Raw genomic sequence first — 22,476 nt, 5'->3', positions numbered from 1 at the left:
GGTCTCTACAAATGTGAACCCCTCTGGGATTTCCACACCTCTGGGCACATCTAGGCAGGAGACAGTGATCTGCCCAGCCCATGCACTGGCAGAGCACAAGTTCCAGCTGCCCTGGAGATGAGACTGCAGAGCAACATCATCACAGCACTGAAATGAAGATATCTCTGAGCTGTGTTTAATTAAACATAGTCTGGGAAATTCTCTGCTTTTGTTAAACATTGCCTCAAAAGAAAAGGGCTGAGTAATCCACCAATGGGGAAAAACACACTCTTTAGCTACAAGGTGTTATTATTATAGGCTTAATATCAAAATGGCTTGTTCAGTTTATTAGGCTGGAGCAAACACTCCCAGCCTTGGCAAGACTGATATTACAGCTCTGTATTTCACACTTACATAAGCACTCAATGCTTGTAGGGAGAGGAGTCTCCTATCTGGAGAGGGAAGGCATTGATTTGCACCAGTAAAACTGGTCAGACAGACAGCAGAGGAGTTGTGTCTGTACTGGGAACCAGCAGGAATGGGAGCCTCTCCTGCAGCAAAGACAGGGAAACCAGGGGTGGGAATTGATCTCCCTGACTGGGGCCAGCAGCATCACAGTGGGTGGCTGCAGCAACTCCACACACAATGGCACAAGCACAGGCCATCAGGAAAACACTCCCCAGGTCTCCTGAACACTAAGGACACTGGGCAGCACCATACATTCAACACTGATCTCACACTCTGATTAACCCTGGCCTTCTGCAGAACAGACGTGATCACTGACATGCAGGGAAAAGGTTTTGGAGCAGAGGGTTAAGCCCACCCCAGCAGCCAGGGATTGTTCCGTGGCTCTGCAGCACTGCTGGGTTGGTAATGCATTGCTGCCTCCAGCACCTGCTCACCTGCCTGCAGCTGCAGTCAGCCCCAGGCTGGCCCCTCAATCTCAAAAACCCAACTCTTTGCAAATAATAAGTACGTGAGACTTTAAAGACACCATGACATTTAAGGCTCTTTTTTGAGTATTTGGTGCAGTAAAAGCTCTCACTTCTCAAGTTGAAAAACAAACTCTTTCTCCGTCTTTTATTTGTTAATTAAATGTGTTCATTGTATTCAGATCTCATTTTTTGTGCATAATGTTTTGCCCATCTGTTTGATTAAAAAAAGAACCCAACCACCCAGCTTCATTAAGCTAATTGGATGCATTCAGCCTTTGGTTAATATTCTGAAGCACTTTACAATTATTCTCCCCAGTTATTAAATCTCCTCTGAGAATCTTATTTTCTGTACTAGACTCTTTATTAGCCAACACTCAAGCTGGACTGCATTTGCCCACTCCTTACCCACATGCAAACATCCCACCAACTCCTTCAATGGTTTGTGATTTAAGACATGGAGATAAATTTGTGCCTTGATCTGACACTCTTCAGCTCACCCTGACCTCAGAGCATTTTCCTTCCTCTGGGCAAGAGGGTTCAACACTGCAGGAGGATGATGAAGTATTAAAGAGAGAGCTACAAATTCTGTGGGAGCTCCCACTTGAACTTTTAGGAGAAAAAACAGTCTCAGAAAGGCTCAGGACCACAGTCCAAGGTGAACCATCCTAGAGTATGCAAAGTGACACCTGAATTAGTGTAGCAACGGCTTGGCCATGTGGCATTATGTCAGTGAGCCAAGTGAGCCTTGCTGGCAGTGCAGTGAAGGGTTCTAAGCTCTCTCAGGGTTCAGGTTGCTGTATAATTTGTGGCCAGGCAACCTACCTGCATCCTGGACCTCCAAGGTGTCCCCAAGCTCTCTGCTCCACCACAGAGAACATGCAGTAGCTCTGAGGCTTGGTCTTCACACACCCCACCATCACCGTCTACTGCTTCTCCAAATAACCCAAATTTTGTCTGGCAGTGCTCTCCCAGCAGCCCAGCCCTGAATCAGAGCAGTCTCTGCTGACCCTCAGAAGTGGTCATAGGACAAGGACTCTCCAGGACCAAGCATCAAGGGCAGGAAAAGGGAAAGAATGGCACCAGAATGATGGCAGGAAAGAGACTGAAGGTGAGAGCAGCAGCATAAACCACTTTGTCCTGGTATGAGCAGAAGTAATGACTGGAGCCCCTCACTTTTCCCTCACTGTAACATCTTTCTCCTCTACCTGGACATCCATTTCCTTGGGAACTTGTAACAAATCCTTGCAGCCCTAATCACTGCAAAACACTTGAGTCCAGGAGGACAAAGGCTCCAGGTGCTGATGGATTGCAGAGTGAGAGACAAGACTGACAGAGATGTACAGCAGGTATCTGGCTTGTCTTTCACACAGGGTCTTATTTCAGAAGGAAAACCGATTAAATAACTTTATTTTTTACAGAAAGCTCTGAGTTACATGCTTCTAGTTCTACCCAGCCCTAGTTGACACCAAGACCTTCCATGCTGAGAGGGAGATGCAAGAGATGAAACTTTCCCCACACGTGCACTATGGATCTGTGACTGCTGTCCCTTCCTGAACTAGCACCAAGTTTGAGATGTAGGTCAAGAGCTTCTAGAAAACAAGCCAGCAGATCATTTATAGGAAAAGCCTTATTGAGTCAAGCCATGTATCCACCCTGCCCTGATTTCTGTCCCTAACAGTGGCCAGCAGTGGACGTTGGGAAGAGTGCTTCTGCAGAAACCAAGAGCTTAAAAATAATCATGATAATGAGGAAAAGTTTAGAGTTTGGCCTCCTGACAGCAATTCCTGGCTTCGAGCAGCCACTCAGGGAGCCCTGACAGAACATCTCTTAATTTGTCTACAACCAATCTGAAGCTGTTTTTTCAGTCTCCACGACACTGTAGGGAATTGAGCTCTGCAATGACAAGCCCTGCACAGGAAGCACAATTTGTGCCACAGCTGGCAGGCAAACTGGGGAATTCAGGCATCCCAACACCAATTCCACACAGTGTCAGAGAGGACAAACCACACACACCCCCCAGTGCCCCATGCCCACAGCCCAGGGGCAGCAGGAAGCCAGCACAGGCACTCTGTAAGTGCTACAAGGCCAGGCAAGAAAATGACCTCTTCTGTTTGCTTCTGCAATATTGTTTGTATTTAAAGAAAACAGCCAGTTTTCTTTCTCTTGTTATAAAAGGTGGTTACACTTGCAAGAAATCACTTGCTAGTAATTTAACGGAAGGAGGAAGAAACTTAGAGGTTGAGGCAGCTGTGATTTGACATGGGCTGACCTGGCACCTGAGGAGAACCTTAATGACATTTCCTTTCAGCCAGCCTGTTCTCCTTGGTTCACACTGTAATTAGCTTTCCCTTTTTGACATCCAGGCTGAAAGCCTAGACCACACTTGAAAATTTGGCCACATTATTACAACTCTTCAATAGCCTGGCAACAGCATCAATTAATAGAGAGCTCACTGCCCCACTGTGCTTAATGCTTTTAAAAAAGCAAGCTTTGGCTCAAAGAGCTTACAATCAAAGCAGGCTTTAAAAACAGAGTTTAAATGTTGTAGTTTAACTTGGCAGGCAGGTAAACACCACACAGCTGCTTGCTCACAGATCCCTCTCCAGGAATGGGGGAAGAGAACTGAAGGGGAAAAAAAAAGTAAAATTTGTGAGTTGAGATTAAAACAGTTTAATAGGACTTAAAAAGAAGAAAAGATAATTCCAGAAGAAAAAAGTAATAATAACAATTTAATTAGAACATACGAAACAAGTGATGCACAATGCAATTGGTCACACCTACAGACCTGCCAGGCAGCTCTCCCTCCAGCTGATACACTGCAGGTGAGGTGGGATGATCCCCAGCATTTGTGGAATCTTATTCAGGTCCAGTGAACACCTCTGCAGCCCTCCAGAGAGGGGAGATATGTGGGATCAGGCTTCATTCCAGACAAGCTCTGCCTTCCTCCCTGAACACATGGCCTTCCCCTGGGGACACAGTCCAAATGAAAGAGGGAGCATTAAGAGCTGGGTCTGAGGTCCTGGGAAACATAAAACAAGCTGCTCTTCTGCAGCTCCCATCACCAGCAACACTTCTTTAACTTAGCCTTTGAGGGAAATTACAATTGCCAAGGACTAACTCAGACTGTTCCCTAAGTGCCTCCAAGGAGTAGGTGAGCTCTGCTGCACATGGTCTGAGCCATGCCTAAATCAAGAAATGAGCAGGGCTGGAAAACTAACGTTGTTAGTCAACTTGAGTGCTGGCTCTCAACCAGGGTTACTCCAGATGTGCTCCATATCCTACATTCTGGGCTTTGGCTGCTTTACTCCTCAGTGTTCCCCTCACACATATCCCCAGCAGGGACAATGACCTTATCTATCTGTGAAAGGGTCACTGGTCCCAACAGGATAAACACAAGGCTGCGGATTTCCAGAGAGACAATCCCAGCACTTCAATTCCCTGAATTCTCTTTTTTTTTTTTTTTTTTTTTTTTTTTTTTTTTTCAGGCTGAATCCCTCTCATGCCATAGACTCCAGTCACATTCTTGATTGCCTGTTCAGAGAAACAGGCCAGTACCCATGGGAGGGGATGCACCACCCCAGCCAGCCATTTGGGAAAAGGCAGCAGCCTCAGAGGGAAAGCTGTCTCTCACTAACCCAAGCAATGCAATGAGGTGGTGGCTGTCCCATCTCCCCTCCACCTGATGAACAGTGTGATCCAGTTGATCTAGGCCAAAGCTGGGAACAGCAGTAGCAGCCCCACAGCATTATGTAAACTATGGATTTCCATCCTCCAGTGAAGGTACTAACACTCACTTCAGTAGTTTCTTCTTGGGATCAGCCAATGCACCAGATAGCCCAGAGCCAGGAGAAGGATGGAGTTGCCTATGAGAGACCTGCAGCAGCACACAAATGCCCAACAGCAAGGACATCTACCCTGAAATTTGCTCCTCTCACTCCTAAGCTTCCTTGTTTTCCTTAAGATTATGTCTGCAGCTAAATGAACACATTACAGCAGAAATTTTACTCTTAATTTGTCCCTTGGGTGTTTCGTTGACCCTACCAAGAATTATATTTAAATTAGCAATTTCCTGGCTAGACTCATTTGCAGTCCCTCCCCCCAGCTGCCTGTGCAAGTCTAGCCCAGAATCCAATTAGCTACTACCACCCTTTAAATCAAAGGAATTACACTCAAACAAGAAAGTAAAATTAAAGATTTTAATTACATCATTATTAATGTCTAAATACTTACAATTCCCATGCTCTCTGGGAGGTGGTCTCAGAAGGCTAAAAAATGACAAGTTTCCAAAGCAGACAAAATTGTAGCCAGAACAAATAATTTGACAGGAGACTCTGCCCAGCCCAATCACCAGAGCTTGTTTAGTTTGACACACTGCAGAGCTGGATGTAGGACCTTCCTGGCACCATGGAAGGTGCAGCTGCTTCCCAGCACCTGTGAGAAGTATGGGGAACCCAAAGGCTCCCAGCTTCTCACATGAAGGAGCAGCTGCATTCCATCTGGTATTAATGTCAGGAATCTGCTTTCATCAGCATCAGCACCACCCTCCCCAATGCCTAGGAGGTGTTCCCATTGCAGCTTCCAAAGTAAAGGAACTGGTTTGCTTCTGAGAGCTTCACACTTAGTCCTTGACCAGCTTTAGCTGGTCCCAGTGACATCCAAGAGTGTTCCCAGCAGTCCCAGCTGTGCACAGGAGCTGGGCAAGGAGGATGTGGATTCCCAAGGTCATAGAGCCCAGAGGAACAACAGAGGGGTGTTTTGTACCTTTCCCTGTCACATCCTTTAAGGCTCCAGGTTTTGCAGGTCAGGTTCCCAAGTGTGTGATGCTGTGGCTGCTCAGACTTAACAGTGATCTCAGAGGACCTCCAGAGCCCCTTCTGGACAGGCTTTCCCACTCCCCTCCTGCTCACCAGCCTGTGCCCCAGCTCTTGGCCTCCTGCCTGCCTCCAGAAGCTGCTCAGCAGATCCCCCCCAAATCCTTTGGCTCTGGTGAATCTCCACAGGACTGTCTAACAAGGGATGGGGCTGTGCAGGGCAGGAGGAGCCAGGCACTGTTAGGTTGGAAGACATCGGGAGAGCTGATGTTATTTGCCACAAACTTTCCAACTACCAGCACTGCTCATCAGCTTGGGAGATGCCAGGGCTGCAGAGAGGTTCACAGGAGGTCAAGGACTGTGGAATAGCCAAATTGCTGCTGGAAATGTTTCTCAATGTCAGCAAATAAGGAGTGGCTGGGATGACTTTGCTTCAAGGTATCAACTGTCAGGTCCAAAAAACCTTCAGCTCAGTCCATCCCTGATGTGCAGTCAGCTGTACCTGCACCAGGAAAGAACAGGGGCTTCACTCAGGCCCCTCAGGAGCCACACCTGCCCCCAGTCCAGAAACCCCACATAGGAACTAAACAACTCCTGTGTTGGATAGCTCAGCCTCCTGGGATGTGGAGCAGGAAAGGGCTCAGTGTGAGGCACAGGCTCCTTGCCAAGAAAGCAGAACAACAACTGCAGAGGCACTGGGTGATCCACAGGACACAACAGTGGAAGGGACAGCTCCAGAGAGGCTCAGGTCAGTACGTGTTCATGGTGGGACAGGGATCTGCTACAGGAGTGAACACTGCCAAAATAAATGTATTAAAACACTATGATGATTTTTCTTCATTGACTCCCCAAACCCCATGCCCTTCCTTTCAAGGGGAACAGATGGACATGGACAGGGCTGACAGACTTTTGCAGAAAGCCATCAGCTAAGAAAACCAAATTCCCCAGGAGAAGAGCAACTCAGAGCCATCTCCCCCTTCTTTTGCAGGCAGCTACACTGACAACTTGCAAAAATACTCTGCAGAACTCCCTAACCAGTTTGATGGTGAAATGTCAGCACATTTCTAGGTTCATAAAAGCTTGGGCATGGGAGGAGAGAGGAAAGGAAGGAGAATGATTGTCTAAGACAAATAGATTGGAATGAATTTCACAGCAGGAGAAGGTTTCAGGGCAAGGAAAAATTTATTCATACCTAAAGAGCATGGAATATTAAAGACTCTGGGTTTCATTTCCTCCACAAGGCCTTAGTGGAATGAGACATTCAGCACTTTGCAGTAACCACAAAACATCCTCAATGAATCCAGGTGGTTTTATCCAGCTCACAGCAAAACCTCAAAAAAACCTTGGCACTGCAGCCATGGCATCAGCAGGAGGCTGGGGCACCCACTGCATGGAACAAGCAAAGGAGAGCAGGGAGAGCCAGGGGCCTCCCTGGGGATGAGGGGAGGGGGCTTCCCCTGGGATCCTGGCCAGCACTGAACCAGCAACATGCTGCTTTTGGAGTCAAATACAAGACCTCTTTAGGTAACAGAATGCTCTGTGCACCCCCAGAGCATCTGCCATTTTTTGGCTCAGATCTGGAGGCTTATTTTCCATTACTGTGGCACTGCAGACACTGTCATCACCTGGGCCTGATGCTGCACAGAGAAAATGCTGGTCCCTGCTGTGAAGTTTGTGCTCTTGACACAATAAACAGCAAGGCAACCAGGCAGATGTTTGGATGAGCACAAGGAAAGCTGCATTGGCTTTGCTCTTCCATTCCTTTGGTGGCTGAGAAGATGTGCCACAGAAGAACCAGTTCTCACAAGTGGGACAATCTCATATTGTCCTCTAGCATCTGTGATAATCATTCTACGTGGAAGACAGATCCGGTGGCATTCAGGTGGTGCACAGACACTTTTCAGCTCCTTGGAAACAGCAAACTCTGAAAATTAACCAAAAATACCAGTTCCATTCTGCATTCAAACCTAAATCAATCTATCTGGCATTACAGAATGGACTCCCAGCAATTGCTATGAATAAAGCTTGCCTTTTCACCATTCTTCAAGGCAAATTACAAGCACTGCTCACATCAAACTGCATCAGAAAAGACAAAGCAGAAGCCTGATCAGAATGTAAAAGCACCCTGGAAGAGATGCTTGATCTAACCTGGAAGTGCACATTAATAACTCAGCTGAGAACACTGAAATTCATGCCCACTGCTACCACAGGACAAGCTGAGCCAGAGGACCTTGTTCTCACTGTTATAACAAATCTCACCCTGCTCATGTACCCCAGACCTGAGGGGACACGTGTCTGTTCCCCCTGCACTCAGCAAAGACTGGCCTAACAACCTGCACTTGGACATCTTTCACTTTTCCAGCCCCATCTTTCAGCCTGGGGATGAGGTGCTGACACAGAAGGGCAAAAAGACTCATCTCAGGTCTGTATTACACTCTGCCTGCTAGCCTCAGATATCATTAACCTTTGTCAGTCAAGCTGCCTGGCAGCTACAGAAAGGTCAATCCAGATTTCAGCATCGAAGCACCTCATCAGGGAGAGGTCAGCAGATGAATCTCCTGTCCTATACTGCCACTTGAAGCAAGCACACTATCAGCAAGCAGATCCAAACCCTTGGTTCCAGCACAAACAACATCCCAGAACAGCACTACCCAGATAGCATTTCCAAAACCAGATGTTAGGAAGTGAAACTAAGACTTGACTAATTTAAGTGGTTGGCTTCCACATGCAATAATTTGTCATAGGAACATTGCACCAGGTCCTACTGCCTTTCAAGTACCTTGATTTCTCTGGCATGGGGTTACCACCTTCCATACACCACCAGTATCTAAACCCAGTTCTCTCTCCTTCCCTCCCAGTTTTCCCCACACTGACCTTTTGTTAGTAAGCACTGACAAAAGACAGGGGAGAAAGCTCTGAAGCAATAGAATACACTTCTCCAAGGCAGCACTCAACTCCTTGAGAGGCAAATTCATCCTTTTTCTTTCATGCTACCATCAATCACTTCTCACACACTGCAGGAAGGAAGCCTCCTTCCCCAGTGGAGCTGTGGTTCATCCTCAGATCACATCCTTGCCAGGCTCCTAATGAGGAGGCAGCTCACTCATCTTTCAGCTTTTTGTCCACAAACAGTCAAGACTCCATGGGCTGGGCTGGAATGAGAGAGAGGCTGGAATGAGGGAGAATGAGAGAGGTCTGGTAGCAGATACTCAGCACGAAGCAACAGCTACAGACCCTTTTCTAGGCAGGGGTCCCTTTGAGCATCCCAAATTCTCTCTGAGAGAGCACATTAGAGCAGCAGAGCAGACTAAGGCCACCAGCTGCATCCAGCACACAAGGAGGTCCAGGGGCAGGAGAAAAACTCTGGCAATGCCTGTGTGTTGCCAGTACCATGGTGAGTAAGCACAGAGGCAGGAAGTAGTTGAGAGTAACTGACAGAGCTGGATGCCACAGCAGGACAGTGTGGGAACTGTGATAATTACAGCCAGCCTCAGGTAGGTACACACATGCACACACTACTCTGCAAAGCTGTGCTAGCTCTCTCTTTTTTTTTTTTTTTTTTTTTTTTTTTTTTTTTTTTTTTGCTACTGCTGCCCAATTCCTTCAGCTTTATCTACTGTGGATGTGACAGCCTCCAGCTGTGGGCTTCAGAGGGCTGTGCCCATGTTATTTGTGTACAGCAAACCCATGCTCAGCAGCTCTTTTGGGGGTTTAGGACTCACTTCTGTTCTATAAAATGAAAATCTGAACGGACTGCTGTGAGTGGGAGAGGGAAAGAAGAGACAGGCAGCCACAATAAAGTCTCATGACAGCAAAATAGTCTTAGAGTTAAAAAATACACCCTACAAAAGTGAAGCAAATCCAAGACAAACTATGGAGTGGGTGGTCCAAGCTCTGCTGCACTCACAAGACTGCAAGACCAAATTGTGACCAATCTCTGCAGCAGAGGAACAGTGAGGAACACCAGGAGGAGAACAGCAGCACCTGACTGTGAGCAGTGCTCCAGCACAGCACTGAACACACAGGCACTACAGTCCAGGTCACCAGGGTAGGATGGTTTCACATCCCTTGGTGCCACTGATTCACACTCTCCCCTCCATCCCAATCAGTCACAAATACAACACTATCACATCCTCAGAAAGTGTTATTTAGCCTGGGTTTCCCCAGTACTTAATGCTCTGCCCTCACAAGGTCACAAAAATCACAGTGTCACTTGGCTGAGAAAAACAATCAGCACACCTCAAAAACACTAATGGGATATTGCACAGGAACTGCAGGATTCAGGATCTGCTCTCTTCCACCTTGGCACAGAGCTCTGTGCTTAATACAGGCCCCTCTGCCCCATCTCTGCTCTGTAGCAATGACTCCCACCAACATCCCAGCTCTAAAAAGGATGGGACATAGGTCCTCACTTATACTGCTGCGAGTGAGTGGAAACCACTGGAGACAGGGAATTGCAGAAGGCAGCAAAAAAAAGTGAGGCCACGAATTTGGCTCCTCTGCCCTCAGGGAAGCAGTTGCCACTTGGCACCAGTACCAGCAGAAAGGAAGACTGGACTTCCATGGCTTTTCTGCTTGCCCAAGGCATACACGTGGCTGCTGTGCAGAGATTACAGCACAGCAACAGGAAAAAGGAGAAGCACGTCTGCATCTCAGAAAAGACACATATTCAAGTGCTGCTCCAGCACATCACAGCCTTGCTGTTTAGACTCACACCAGAATAATTAGTGCAGTCACTGTTAACTAGCTAACAATTTCACCATCAACTCTCCGAACAATACTGAAGAATTTATCACAACATTTCACAGCCACTACTCTGCAGAAACACTGAAATCACCCCAGACACAAGCAGTCTAAATTAATCCCACACGGATTTTAGCAAAAAAGAACTACAACTATTTCAGCAGTGCTCACTCAAAAATAACGTCTTCCCAGGGCAGCAACCCAAAAGAAACAAGTCCTCAACAAACCACACCTTATGCACAAAGCATGACTCAGCTCATGCACTGGGTGCCATCAAGAAATAAAATACAAGGGCTCATACTTGGCCAGGTTCACTCCCTAAACTAGCAGCTTTGTGGGATGGGAAGCTCCCAGCTGCCATGGGACAGCTCTCCCTTTCAGCTGCCTCAGCCCACAGAGAAGCTGTGTCCTCAAAAGAGTTTGGGCTTTCAGAACTGCCCCATCCAGGGACAGCAGCACCTGCAAACAACAAACAAAATTTCTCCAGTGTCAGGTACTTGACAGATATGACATCTGTGCTTCTCCCTCTGTTTCTATCCATATTGCTTGTGCCAAAAATACAAAATAAAGTGAATATCCAATATATAAAATAGATGAAAAAATATATATTCATATATATATAAAATATATGTGAATATGTGATGAATTTAGGGTAAAAATTCGTGTATGAAATAATACTCCGATGTGTAACAAGAACAATGTTAATAAAATGTAAAATCCAGTAGGAGGCAAATCGTTTCCCCCCCCCAGCCTGCCAGTTTCAGTTGCGAAGGCAGGACAAGAATCATCAGACAAGACAAAGACTCTGGCCAACCTTGATAAGAATCACTTCCTCGCCAATGCAAGGAGAAATTCCTTCTTGACGATTCATCAACTCCCTGGCACGACATGCAAACTGAAATCAACATAAGACTGACCTGTGAAATTGACATAAGAAAAGAACCTTCCCGGAATGGAACAACGGGGCTTGACAAGATCAGGGAAGGCCATCGAAAAGAAATTCGGACTATTCAGCCCACCCTGGACACCTGGACTGCCTAAGGGCAGAAAAATCCTATAAAACGGTGGACTGAAAGCTGCACAGGCGTGGATTTGGGCGTCTTGTACACTGGTGTGTGGACCCCTATCCACCCAGTGCAGCGCTGATATTCTCCTATTTTGTGGTTTTCTCATTTTGCTGGTGTTCAATATTCTGTTATTAATAAATTGTCTTTTATTAATCCGATATTTGCCATTGCATTTATAACAAATATATAAAATACATAATAAAACTGAAGAGTGCAATGAAACATGAAAACCTTTCTAAAAACTTAAATGAGTAGAAAAAGTGACCAAAAAATCCAGGCTGCAAATTCCTAAGCAAGTTAGAACTGCAAGTTCTGCAGTCCTTGACTGCACCTCAGCATCAATGACACAGTCTATAAAATCTTTTTCTGTGATTAAGGACTCAATCCATAAAGTCACCACCTGTGGCCAAATACAGAAGCCTGAGAAACATGGAACACATGTACTCACACCTCACCCACCACCACAAATCGACAGCCACCCTCCCACACATGGATGAAAATCACTGTAGCTCCTTCCCATCATACCATCTTTCAGATTAGTATCCTTCTCCAATTTATCAGTTATTATGATCTGTTCTCTTTAGAAGGTTTCAGATACTTTTCTCCAACCATGCTAAGCTTAACCACTGTCTTAATTAAAATTACATGCTCGACCACATGGCATTTTTGGTACCATTAATTTATGGGCTATACCTGATAGTTTATCCATCACAAATATCCCTAACCAGTCTTAAGACCTGCCTTGATGACTGCATTATATCAACAATTGCTTTGCACACTTCAATCATTCCCACAGCCAGCCATACACATTCCTTTTTCAACCACATAATTGTGGTGACTGGGTCACCTTCCTCCATGCTGGATGTTGGCTTCTTAAAGCAAGTGACATCCCATGCCCCCCCCCAAAAAAGGAAAAAATCCCTAAAAATCAGAGGTGCAACCATGAAGACAAAGACATAAAAGGAAGAATTTGCACAAGGGTTACTGAATACCTGGTTGTCCTCAGAGAGGTCTCCCTTGCTACAGTTTAAGACACATACCAACTCTGTATTTGGCTTTTATGCTGACAGCTCAGGCCCTGCTTTCATCCCAAAGATGAAGGGGTAAGCTGCTTCCTTACTCTTTCTCAGCAAAGGGATGGCTGAGCCTCCTGAGCCTCCCTCTCCACCTGCCAAGCGGCAGCAGTGGGTGGATTGAGTAGCAGAAAGCATCTGCCAGATGCTGTGCAAGAGAAGTCTCCCCTCACCCCAAGTTAGAGGTAAAAACCCACCCAAAAATTCTGCTTCCCCATCCTCCTTCCCACTCAGGAGAGCTCCTACTATAGCCTGGTGCTCCCCAAAGCTGGGCTCTGCTGCTGACTTCAGACAGAACATTTCCCTATCACCTACTTGTGTTGCCTAACTCAGCACCCCCACAGGGCCCTGGAACCAAGGGAGATCTCTCATGTAGGCAGAACCTGCCTCCCCCCCCACACCCAGCATCTGTCAAGGCTTTGAGCAGCTGAACAGACCCATCAACAGTACACCTGCCTATCACCCACCTGTGCTTCAGGGCACTAAAGGGTATCCTCTCTCCAGGCATCTTCCCAAGGCAGACTAATATTGATTTCAGAGCCTACAAAACTGCCTTTCACAGCTCCAGCACTGACAAAATCCTCACACTGAGCTCTTCACCAACACAGATCCCTTCTCCACTAGCTTGGTGTGGCTGGATTTGTGGAGGGTATCTGCCCTCAGCCAGGCAGATACCTTCTCTGGAGACCAAAGCCAACCTGCTAGAAGCCATCCAGCAACCTTTTCCTAACGCCTCTTACAAAAGAAGTTGCTCCTTCCCCTGTCCCTAGGTAGCAATAATTCTATAAAGGCTCTTCTAAGGTCATCATTGACACTGAAGAGAAGATTTGACTTTCAGACAGAACTGTTGTTTCCACAGTTCATCAGAAATTGGCACAAATACAAGATTAATACATCCTTCAGTAACTTCAGGGAACAAATATCAGCAAAAAGAGATGCTCTAGCCTGCAAGCAGAGCCTTGGCTGAAGCACGATGACACAGCACAGTGCCACCCCTTCACACCCAGCCAATGTATAAACCACAGAACTTTTTGTCATACCTAAATAGTGCTTCTTGCTCCAGCAAGGAGAACACTGCGACACCAGACATCCCCCTGTGCTGCAGGCTGAGGATGTTCCTACTGCAGCCACCCCACAACAGCCCAGTAGGGGAAGGGAAATCCCACAACCCCTTCCCAGCAAAAGAAAAGCTGGGCCTTGAAAATCTACCTAGTGCAAGGACAATTAATTGTATCAGGCAGAGACATTTAGAGCTTAATGAACACATTAATTAGAGAGCACAGAGCAGCAGCACAGGATTTGGAAGCCATGGCAGAGGTACAGCACCTTCTGGCTGTGTGGAGTGATGGGGAAAATCACTGCTCTCTGAGGCAATGTCAGGACAGGTGAGGTCCCATTGCAGCTTTGCTCCAGAAACACCTGGATGGGCAGCTCTGCCTGCATCCTCTGAGCCAGGAGCTGTCCTAGGAGCACTCACACATACCCACAAGAGCCATCCCAAACTCAAGGAGAAATAGCTGAGACAGCTCCAGACAGAAGGCCCTTCATGCCAGCGAACACAGCTTCCCTCAAGGAAAGAAATCTGCTGGGAGCCAGTGACCTGGCACCTACTATGACTTAAAGCCCAGCCTTCAGACCATATTAAATCATGACATGCCTGAACTCCTCGCTGGAATGATAAAAGCCTGGTGCTTACGCTCCTGGTTGCTAAGATCTGACCTTCTCCAGGCAAAAGCCAAGGGAGCAAGCCCAGGAAAGGTAATTTATTGCTCTGCCTGGAGTTTAATCCCATTCACACCAGGCACCCCCAGCCCAAGCACAGGGCTCACATAGCAAACCATGCACAGGACATGTTGCAAGAGCACAGCCTCAGCACACTGGCTTTGGTTTTTCTCCTGAAGCAGCTGAGATAGCTGCTCTCTGCTTGCCTTATCCAGTTTCGAAAGCAACACTTCAAAGCCATCCCATGTCAAACTCCAGAACAAACTGAAGCTGCCAGAGATGTCTCACAGGGAGGAAGTTAACATACGATGGGAAGCTTAATGAGGAATTGCAGACTACTGTAAACAGAAAAGCAACAGTTTCCGATTTAACAAAACCTTTTCCATTAAGTTACAACTATGACAGAATGGTAATTTTACATTCATCAGAGCAGCTGAAGAAAGTGCTATCCTTGCAGGATCAGCAGTTTTCCTCGTTCACAGCACACAGGCCTTTGGGAGCTGCAGGTTACTGTCCCTCAGAGCCAAGGCAAGCAGAGGGGAAGATAAGCCCCTCTCAGGCCAGCCCGGCTGCCAGGTGTGTGCTCCGAGACACGTCCGAGGCAGGGCAGCTCGGGCCACGGCACCCACCCCCGAGAAAACCCAAACTCTGAGGAGCTCAGGCTGATCCCAAGGGCAGCAAGGAGGAGGGTTACGGAGCCGTAACGAACCTACACGGAGCTCACCGCATTTCTTACCTTCTCTGCCCCCTCTAGAAAAGGGCGAGAGATGGCTCGCACGATGTCAAACCGCCCAAAATCTCAGCTTTCAGAGGATGTTTGGGGTTTTATTCCCTATTTATCCCTGCGCTCGGTAAAATCACCACCTCCGGAGCCGCAGCTGCCGGGCGCATCCCCGGCCGCGCCGCGGCGGCGGCTCCCGCAGCTCGGGGGATGCGGCGGCCGCCCGTGTCCACCCTCACCGACCATCCGGATGGCACCCGCGTTCCCTCCAGCGCCGCCGGGACGTTACCCCGCGGACCGTCCCCACAGGCTGTCCTTACGCTGCGCGCCACTTGTCGCTGGCTGCCGAGGGGCTCACAGCCCCATGGCCGCAGTGTGTGTCTGTATATGGAGGGGTCCGTTGGCGGGGGCCGGCCCGTCCCCGGGGGCCGCTCACCTGCTCGCAGCGGCGCCACCGCCTCCCGCCCGTCCCGCGGCGCCGCCGGTTCGCGCCGCCCGCCCCGCCCCGCATTGGCCGCGCGGGGCCGGCGCGAGCCTCGCCCCGCCCCGCCCCGCCCCGCCCGCGCCCGCGCCGCCCATTGGCTGGAGGCGGCCGCGCCTCCCGGGGCGCGCGCGCGTGTGCCCGTGAGGGAGATTTTGGTGGGGGGGGAGGGGGAAGGGAGGTTGAGGGGGGAGCAAGGGGTGAGGAGGCGCTGGGGTTTGGGGAGAAAAAAAAAAAAAAAAAAAAAAAAAAAAAGCTTTTTTTTTTCAGTGGCGTGTGGTTGTCCAGCCAGAAGCGCATCTGGGGTGCGGGCTTTGGGGTTTGCGTGTTTTCACACGGGATTTTTGTTAATCACAGTTAAGTTGGGAATGACCTCTGAGATCGTCCAGGCTGTGTCAGAAGAGAACACTGAGAGGCGCGTCCAGGGAAAATGACTCCCCCATCTCCCTGGGCAGCTTGTTCCAATGCCTAATCCCCCTTTCTGCGAAGAAATGCTTCCTAAATACTCCCTAATATATATCATATATATATGATCAGGGCAGGTGGCAGTGACACGGTGGGAGGGGAGGGCCCGCGGGCCCCGAGCTGAGGGACACAGCGTGAGGAGCCCCGGCACTCGGGTGTCCCCTCACCCAGGCTCTGCCTCTACAGTAGTAACACCCAACCCTGACCCTATACACTTTTTCAAGTCTCGCAGCAATGAGGAGAAATGCTGCACACCGACTAATCCCACTGCTGTTCTTCAAGGAATTCCTACAAGCAGACATCCTCTTTGGTTTGACTCATGTTTTGACTTTATTTTCCCCTCCCACTCTATTTTACCTTTTTGACCCGTAGTGGACTGTACCCCTGGGTCAAGGGGTTCCCACTACACCCAGCAGTGAAGTGTTTGCAGTGGCATCTGTGAAGATGTTGATTTTGTGACAAGTGACTCGTGGCAGGACTCAGTGGGCTCTGTGACTCCACTCACAGTCAAGGTCCCCGCCAGGAATCTTGGATTTAGCCAGAGAGCTAAATGGATTAAATCCACATCCTGACTCAACCCACTGCAGACTGCTGCTCCTTCCTGCTGTGACAACAAGCAGATAGAAATGTCTGTGCCTGCTTCCAGTGAGTCTCAAATAATCCTTTGCTTTGGAAACAAATTAATTCCTTAACATAGGTTTTATAACTCAACACATTAATAATGCATCTTGTGGTTTACTACCAACTTTTCCACCACAAAAAAGCTTCCCCTGTTTTCCCTGTGTTGAAAGAGGTATCGAAATGTAATTAAGAGGCACTATTCATTAAAACAGCAAAGTCATCCAGTAAGCCTAGCAAAGAGCATGATTTTTTTTTCATTTACTCATTCTGTGGATATGTTTATTATAGTAAGCCATAGCCTGCTGCTATTTGCTATGTGCATCCAAGTCTTACTTTTCCTGCAGAAATGTGCTTTGTCACCCTGGCTGGTCACAGGCAGCTGAGCAACTCTCTACAGATGATCAGGTTTACTCAGCGCTAATACCCTTTCACTTCCATCTAAAATATTTGTACATTGTCTTTGCTAATCATCAGTCAAAACCACTTAGAATTGAAATGTTATGTGGTTCAAATCTCGACTGCTAAAGAGTTGCTACATTCAGTGAAATTATCCCTGTTAGAAAGCTACAAAGGGTTGTGTTTTCAGCTCATCACAGAGAAAACCCAGCAGGGATCTTCCATGAACAGGAAGCACCGGGGCAGTGAAGGGCTCTTGCAGCAGGTGAACAGCAGCGTGATAACCAGTGACAGGATGCAGACTCTACTGCATTTTAGGATAACCAAAGATATGTAAATGTGGCACTTGGGGTTTAGTGGCAATGTTAGGTTTGTGGTTGGACTTGATAATCTCAGAGGTCTTTTCCAACCAAAATGATTCTATGACTGTAACAGCACAGCAGAGAGCCCCATCTCCTTGAATGTGTGCTTCCAAAGCTGCTGTTGTCTTCCAGCAGCTCTGGATATTAGCTAAGGACACTAATTAGACATCATCTCGAGGCAGCCAGCAGCCTGAGCTCCTGGGCTGTGTTTGCCATGGTGGACTCTCAGGAAAAGTAAGACAAGCCCATGAGCAAAAGCAAAACCTCCTCCCAGCCCTGAGTTAAAGCACTAGCAACCTCCTTGTTGGCTGCCTGGCATGGTGCCTATGGCCCAGGAATGTGCCTGTCCCTGTGGAGGAACTGTGCTCCTGTGGCTCCAGGCCATGAGAGATGCTCTGAAAGACCATAGTATGTGAGTCAAAACAAGGATCTGTTTCACAAAGGCTTTCAATTCAATCAAGCAGGGTCTTGCTCATGCAGGGCCAACTCAGCTTCTCCTGAGCAATGACTGAACCCTTCAGCCTCCTCCTCCTCTTGCCTTAATTACTGCTGATGAGGTTTTGCAAGGGTTTCAGAAGTAATTTGGACTGATTCACTTGGCTTTGAAATGTTTACGAGATGCTGGCTGTTTGGAAAGTGCTGATATTTGTCCCCTAAAGATCTGCCTCCTTTAGCACCAGGCAGTTCAAATCACCAATGATGTCTGAAGCATAGTTTAGCACCAGTATCAAGGTTTAAAATTATCAACTCTGGTGAAGACCGTGAGTGCTTGACCTAATGAAATAACCTGGTTCACTCAGCTAAGTCAGAACCTGCTGTTTCTTCCAGAAAACAAAAACACTCAAAACAAATCATGTGGCTCAGCTTCCCTTTTCATCATACACAGGTGATTATACTGCAGAGCAGTTGTGGCCAGTGGAAAGAGAATCACACAATGTCTCTCTGATGCTTGGACCACAATGGCTATAACAATGTTAAAATAAGACTTTGATATTGCTGTTCAATAATGATTGACTGTCGTTGGTTGGTAACTGATTTTGCACATTTTTTTGGGTGCAAGGACTGGGAATGTGTTTATTTAACCTGTCCTTGAGTTACAGTCATGAGGGGGAGAGCTCACATTTCCCCAGGCATGTCACTAGTACATTTAGGTAAAAAAAAAATTCAAAGCCATCATTTTTTTATGAAATCTCTCAGTAGTGCCATGAAGCTTAGCAGGATCCATGCTTGGTGCTGGTAGGCAGAGCCCTGTTAACTGGAACTTGTTGGGAAAGACCGGACAGGAAGGACTTATGAATATGACTGCATGATAAAAAATACTGCAGATACAAAACCTGAGTAAAATAGGAATGAAAGCTAGTTTCGGGATGTGTGCATGGCAGGCAGGAAGACGGTGATTAAGCTCACAAAAGGACAAGAATGTTGCCTTTTCACTTCGGCAAAAGACATCTAGGAACAAATGCATAAGAAAGAAGTCTATAGAGAGTAAAATGACATGGTAATGCAGTCGTTCTTATAGGCTGCATGCAAAGTTTGTAGGTTTTGTATCTCACGTTGGTTGGTCAATGTGAATTAGAATATTCAACAGAAAAAAGGATATATTGTATTGTAAAAAGAGGATCGCTCTTTTGTCTTGTCCTCTCTTGCCCTCTTCTCCTCTCTCTTGTCCTCTTGTCTTGTCCACTCTTGTGCTCTCCTCTCTCTCACCTCCCTTGCTCCTGCTTTCTCCCCACGTTTTTCCCCTGCTCCTGCTCCGTTTTTACCCCATAGCTCTCTTCTATTTCTCTCTCTCCCCCCATTCTCTCTTTAGGGCTTTGCTCCAGTCCAGGCTGGTGGCTGGAAGCAGGCCCGCTTTACCCACGACCCTTGTAATAATAAAGCCACGTGTTTCTAGAGCATCTCAGGTGTGCAGAGTTCCTTGTCCCTGCCATCCACAGAGAAAAATCACTACAGGAACTGATTCACCCCTGCTGCTGAGCCCATCAAGTGACCAGGCTGTCGCTATATTCAGAACCCATTTGGACACTTCTGAATTTTACGCTTTCAAAAATAAGGCAATAAAGCAATTAAAAACAAATAACAGAAGGAGAGAACACTTCACCAAAGACCGTCAAAGATTATAGTGTGGCATAATTAATGCCACAGGGCTGGCAGCAGTGAAAATGGCTGTAACAACCTCACTGTCCCTGAGAGAGTGGCTGCAGGCTGACCTGCAGATGTCAAGTGCTCCAATGGCCAAGAAGCTCCTTTTGTGACCCAGCACAGTCTGGCCTGAGAATACCCAGCTGTGGGACAGAAGGGAATAAAAGCATCCTTCAGAGCTGAGAGGATATGCATGTTCCTGCCAGTCCTTCACTGTGTGTCAGCTAGAGGATTTATCCAACTGAAAACATGCTCCCAGAACAAAAGAGAAAGGGAAATAGTGTAACCAGAAAGTCAGGTGCTTTTTTAGGGAAAAATCCAAGAATGTCCTAAGTGGAGGACTGGGTTAAAAATAACAGGGAGTCTGCTGTGCCAGAGAAAGAATGAGTGGGCTTAAAGATAGAAGAGGTTGCACAGGAAAGGAGTTATCTACTTCTTGAGTGTTACTCATTTTAATTTGCCTTGTTACAGTGTCTGGAAGCACCAGGTGGAAATCAGGGCCTCATTGTGCTGGGAATTGAGCACAAACATAATGATTAAATGTTGCCAGCTCTGCAGAGATTGAAATATAATTCCTCATCTCTGCAGAATCACTAACTAGGATAATCATTGCCAAATAAGTTTTTCTGTAATTGCTCTTCTGGAATATCTGTGCTACTTGATTTTTTTTCAAAATATCCCTGCCTGAAGGAGTGAAAAGATATATCTGTACAAGGTCCAACCTAGTAGCCTTTATAGATAACAAAAACTGGTCAGAAGCAGAAAATTCTCACTACATTTAAATCCATGACCAAAATTATTTACTTGTATCTTGGTTTCAGTTTCTATAAAATGAGAATACTCACACTGTACTCATTGCTTGCTTTTGTCATCTAACACCCATGATCAAGGCAAGAGTCCTCTGTTAGACATTTGGAGCACTGACACCATCACATATAAGGGCTTGTTACTGCTGATAGATTAGGGATTAGCTGGATAATATACATGCTTTCTTGTGTGTTGTCTGGGACAGTGTTTGAATTGCTGAAAGTTCCTTTTCTATTAGTTAATAACTGTGTAAAAACCAAAATGAAAACAAACAAGAAGTTAAAAAAACCCTACAAACACCCCAACCCTCAAATGGCCACAGCATGAATGGGAAGAAACACAGCACACTGTCATTGGAGGAGTCTTGATACGATGACCAAATCCCTTTGGGATTCTGTAACACTTCATCTTGCTGCTCAGAGGTCAGAGAGCAGCTGGACACACTGGCCACATCGTAACTGCTTCAAATGCAGTTGTTTTCTGGCCACAACACAAAGAAATTCTTCTGTCTAAGAACAGTAACTTCTCTCCTGATCCTCAGAGCCAGATCACATCAAACCAAGGGGACAGGAATATGATCCTGCTGGTCACCCACACTTTCCCACTGGGACTTGCAACACCAGGTGTCTTAACCTGTCAGCATTTCCATTTGTGAGGCTCTAGCTTTTAACTGTTGTGTCCTTTCCTGCATTCAGTAATTTTGTGTGAGTTTTGACAAACTGGAAGGCACTGGGAAGGTGCTGGGAGCTGCAATGCTGAAGCAGAGCATCTGTGCCAAGGAAGGCTCCTTATGGGGCTGAACAGAGCAGCCCTTCCTCCTTGGTCTCCAATCCCTGAGCACCAGCTCCAGCCTCTCTGGCAAAAGAGGGCCTGAAACAAGTGCCATGGTCTTTCCCTGCCTTTTCATCCAGCAGAGGGTACCAGTGTATGTCAAAATCTGGCACTTGTTCAGTTTCCTCCAGACAGCCCTCGCTCTGTTTTGGCACCCCGCCTAGGACCCACAAGGCCTGGGGCCCCTGGCTTTGAGGAAGAGCTTGTTTGTGGGCAAGAATTAATATTGCAGTATCTCGTTCTGCTGGTCTGAATGAAAATTTGCTTTGAATGAAAAGCAAAGAAAAGGATCCCCAAAGATTGCGCATTTAAAGAAAACAAGTTAAAGAGACGAAAAATAAATTCTTCCATAATTTTTAAAACAGCATTGGGACTTTTAGGGATCCCAGCTCAGAAGTTTAGAATAGTAACTAGAGGAGATAATTTACAAGTTGCGTTTTTCCCGATTTCATATTCTGTCTTTTAATTCTACTTAGAAAAGAATAGGGACTTTGCATTACAAGCAGCTTGAAATATTAGGCAGGCAGAAACATCACACAGCTCTACCTGCAGCCTTGCATTTGTTATTTTAAGTTTACCGGAGATTGACCCGGTGTAAGTGCGTGCGAAAGGTTAGCTGAGCACACTCGCGTCACTGTCTCTAGAAACCGGATTTTCCCCAGTCTCTGTGAAATGGTCTCGCAGTCCCCTCTGCTGGCGGCAGCTTGCTGGGGAACTGCACCGTGGCACCACATGGGACCTGCTTGGGCTTCCATGGACGCTGCAGGAAAATCCTCGGGGCGTGGGTTCAGCCCCCACTGAACAGACACCGGCTCCTCCAGAGACCAGGAAGCTTTCCCTTTTACCCTCTCTGCATCCTAAGTACCTGGCATCTCTGGCACAGGACGGCAGCACAGGAAAGGGTGAAAAATTTAACCATGGATAACCTGACAAAAACCACCCTGCCTGTGAAAGCTGAGGCATCCTGCTGAGAGCAAATGATCTCCCCCTGGAGAACATATGGCTTGAAGGTAGGGCTTGAAATATTTGTTGAGCTTATGACCAAATATCACCTGCATCTGTTTATGGCACACATTCTTGTGTGAGAGCCTGGAGCAGTGCTCCTGCAGGCTCTGGCAGCATTACAGCCCTATGGCTTCTCCACCGACTTTTCCATCACCATTGGGGTACACTTTCAAAGCAACCAAAGCAAAATTTTCCCCAGGGAGGTAAAAAAAGACGTTCAGAGAGGGACTATGCAGAAAGTCAATGTTGATGTGTCCTGGAGAATGGAACAGGGCCAGCAGCACAGGGCAGGGTCTGCTTGCAGGGGTGTGGGGT

The 22,476-nt window shown here is 47.2% G+C and overlaps 1 protein-coding gene across 5 annotated transcripts in view; it reads right to left on the bottom strand.

Annotated features, from left to right (window-relative positions):
- The window catches only part of CAMKK1 (calcium/calmodulin dependent protein kinase kinase 1), a 96,895-nt gene extending 81,353 nt beyond the window's left edge, over positions 1-15,542 (bottom strand). For 2 of the 5 annotated variants that reach the window (XM_083875268.1, XM_083875272.1), the window contains exon 1: positions 15,488-15,542. The gene's annotated coding sequence lies outside the window, so the exon portion shown is untranslated. Of the gene's footprint in view, positions 1-3,699; positions 3,881-11,385; positions 11,483-15,066; positions 15,179-15,487 lie in introns of those variants that run through there. The other 3 variants (XM_083875269.1, XM_083875270.1, XM_083875271.1) reach the window with 3 other exon arrangements.
- Between the last annotated feature and the right edge of the window lie 6,934 nt (positions 15,543-22,476).

The sequence above is a fragment of the Zosterops lateralis genome, assembly GCF_965231275.1.
Source record: "Zosterops lateralis genome assembly, chromosome: 19".
NCBI classification, from domain to species: Eukaryota; Metazoa; Chordata; class Aves; order Passeriformes; family Zosteropidae; genus Zosterops; species Zosterops lateralis.
Note: the sequence above shows the minus strand (reverse complement) of the source record. Positions and strands in the feature narration are given on the sequence as shown.